Source organism: Coptis chinensis, chromosome 9, assembly GCF_015680905.1.
Source record: "Coptis chinensis isolate HL-2020 chromosome 9, ASM1568090v1, whole genome shotgun sequence".
Classification (NCBI taxonomy): Eukaryota; Viridiplantae; Streptophyta; class Magnoliopsida; order Ranunculales; family Ranunculaceae; genus Coptis; species Coptis chinensis.
In genome coordinates, this window is record NC_141464.1 from 56,811,192 (window position 1) to 56,814,528 (window position 3,337).

The 3,337-nt window shown below is 35.1% G+C and overlaps 1 non-coding gene across 1 annotated transcript; it reads left to right on the forward strand.

Annotated features, from left to right (window-relative positions):
• The first annotated feature begins 2,529 nt into the window (after window positions 1–2,529).
• On the forward strand, window positions 2,530–2,635 carry LOC147476876 (small nucleolar RNA R71). The gene has a single exon (XR_015209982.1). It is a non-coding gene; the product is annotated as a small nucleolar RNA R71 (small nucleolar RNA).
• The last annotated feature ends 702 nt before the right edge of the window (window positions 2,636–3,337 follow it).

Consider the following 3,337-nt stretch of genomic DNA (forward strand, 5'->3'; position numbering starts at 1 on the left):
TAATTTAATCTAAGAATGAAATTAAATTTGCTTCTATTTTATCAACTAATTAAACTAAATTTTTAGGCCAGTTTTCAATAATTCAATTAATGAGAAATCCTAATGGTGAATAACTTCACCCCTATTTTTAAAGAATAGATTATTTCAATATTTCCAAGTATTTATTCCCCTTTATTTTATAAATTTTATCAAATAAACTCCAACGCTAGTTGTAAATTTAATGGATGATTTTTTTCAATACAAACATTTTATGGACGCTAGTCACATTTAAAAGAATATCTTAATAAATATAATCCTCCTTTTCTTCAAGCATTTACGTTTATTTATCTAAGTATGGAAAATTACCACATATAATAGAGGAGCATAAGCCATCTACAACAAATAATTAAACATCAAAACCAAACTTTAAAATAGACTTAGATAAAAACAAACAATGGAAAATACCCCGAATGGTGATAAAATCCATGACTATTTTTCTCTAAGTTATTTTGGAAGAATATCATTGGACATAATTAAAACAACGAGATATGAGGAATTACAATTTGGAAATATAAAACTAAATCTATATCTTCATGATAGGGGATTCATCTTCCACCATTAGGGTGAAGATTTTACCATATCATACTAACAGAGTAATCAAAAGAGTAAGAGAATACCACCATTATATTCAACTTTGAAATCACTTTATTGCTTGTCGAAAAAATAGCATGTACACACTCTAATCTCCCTTCCTCACAATGTAACAAAGAGAACAAATTATTAAACTAGCCTAACACTATTTGACGTATTTTTCTTCTCCAATCTTGCATACCCTCAATGCTAATGTCCTCCTCTATTTATAATCTCCCCAAGCCGGTTCAGTATCTCCATATACAAGGAAAGAAGATAATTAAAAGTGGAAAGAGGATAGGACAAGATTATAAGAAAATATTCTCGGGTTCATAAATGGTAGGAGGTGGGTGTATATTTGATGGCAATGGAAAATTTTTATTTGGTATTTGAATTGGAATGGAAAGAGTGTGCATATGGTGTGTGTCAGTAATTAAACACATGCTTTTAGACGGTGAATATCTAATGGCACTTAAGTAAATAAGGTAAGTATGTGGATGACGTGTGTTATGGTAGCAAAAGAAGGTGTTGGTCACACCTTCAACTTAAGTCTTTCTTGGAATTCACGCCTTGCACTTCACTTCATTCCTTAATTATGTGAGAATCAATTCTTCCATTTAATATCATGTTTCCTTGTTGATTAATATCCTCCACTTATTACTACCTTCCATTATGTGCCTCACACTAAATTAATTGATCCTTCCATTCTTGGCACCTTGGGATATATTTCATGCACGGTATTTCGTACCTCCACTCAAGTACTTCAATACTCCATACGGGCTTAACTTTTGGGCTTGGACTTGCAGCTTTTAAATTGTGTGGCTATGTAAAGTCCCTACAAGAATATATAACCAATTGAATTTAAAATACAAAAATTCTTAGTGACACGCACATGTATGTAAATATACCATTATAACCACAAAAACGTGCCTAATGCAATAGACCAAAGAGAATGCATGGTTTGACATAAAAATTATATAATTAAGCATAAATGATGTTATTAAGTGCCTCAGAAAAATATATAAAATATACAATTTTATGCACTTATCAAAAAGTTCTTAGTGCTCCAGCTTTGTTCACGTCATTGTTGCTTCAAAGGCTGTGTTTGTTGGTTTAGGGTTTGGAATAGCTTGTCCTAGGAACACACCTTTCTGGGTTTTGTCTTGGGCTAACAAGTTCAGATATTGTTGCATGGATGCTAGGATTTGGGTTTGTTATTGCATGACTGATAGCATGATCTCGGTGAGCTTATCTATTTGGACGCTAGTTGATGGTGTAATGGGAACTAAGTCTCTTTGGTTATTTGATAGGTGGGTATTAGTAGTTTTAGTTAAACTAGGATGGAACCAATGCTCTGTTCTGATTGTTACAGGTACCTTCTCATTGTTCTTGTCTGACTGTATTTAGTGGTTTGTTGAAACCTGGAGGTGGTTGGTTTTGTAGAATGTTCGTCCATGCGAAGTTTGGATGTTATCTCCCTAGTGTATTTGGTACATTGAAAGCACATACTTTTTCTGGCTGAAGTGATGATAGGTTTGTGATCAAAGGACAGGTGGCATCTATATGATTTAAGCTTAGACAGAAATTGCATGGTAAGATATTTATATTCATGACAGGATAAGGGGTTTGGTCTTTTTGTTTAGTTGTGAGGGCATCTATCTCTCTTATGAGGGTTTCGATTAAAGTTTTGATTTCTTGATCAGATTTCACCTCAAAAATACCACTAGCCTTAGATGTACTGGGTTGGGCTGTTCTGGAATTGTTTATGTCTCCTCAATGGGTACTATTTTCAGCTTGGTTTTCAAGAAAGGTTACGGCTTCAATTGCACCTCTATCCAAAAAATTACTATTACTCATGATGTCGAGGGTTACTTTGTGTTCTTGGAGAAAACCTTTGAAGGGACAAGAGTGGATTTTTCTAGTTTATGGTGAGGACATTAATGGAGTAGGTCAGAGAATCTATCCTATGCTTCGGAAAATGTCTCACTTGGACTCTGTCTGAATAACTGTATCTTACTTCTAATCTATTTTGTTTTCTTCGGCGGAAAGTACTTCTTCATGAAGGAGAACACAACATTTTCCCATGTATCAAAAGAATAGGGATTTTAAGAAAGAAGCCAAGCGTGACTCTTACCAGCTAGAGTGAAAGGAAACACTCGTAGCTTAACCTGATCGTCAGTGACACCCGGATGGTGGAAAGTATTACATACTTCATGTATCAGGCGTAGATGCTCATATGGTAACTCGTGTTCAAACTAGTGGAAGATGGGTAGAAGATTGAACATGTTCGGTAGAATGCGAAAATCGTTCGTGAGCGGTGTGAGTCGTATACAAGATGGAGGCCCATCTTGCAACGGTGTGTAGAAATTGGAGAGAGGCTCTTCAGTTTATACTACTTCGTTGGCCATCTTAGTAGATGGAGGACTAGAAATAGGAGATTGTCTCGGATGACGTGCTCTCCTACGTGAGTAAGTTTTATTCTTGCTAATACTTGTAGTGCCTGAACACAATATCATGCACTTTTAGCAAAACCACAAAACTATCCTAACATGAGCAAACGATGCAAAGTATGCTCAAGTATTCGAAATTCATTTTTGCAAGTATGGAGTTTTGAAAACTTTGCTTTGGTCTATAATTTACTATGTCCTGATCAAGGGAACAATTAGGCACGAGACTAGGATGACTCTACTACACGTCTCAGAAGAGTAGGCAGTCACTTCACCAAGTG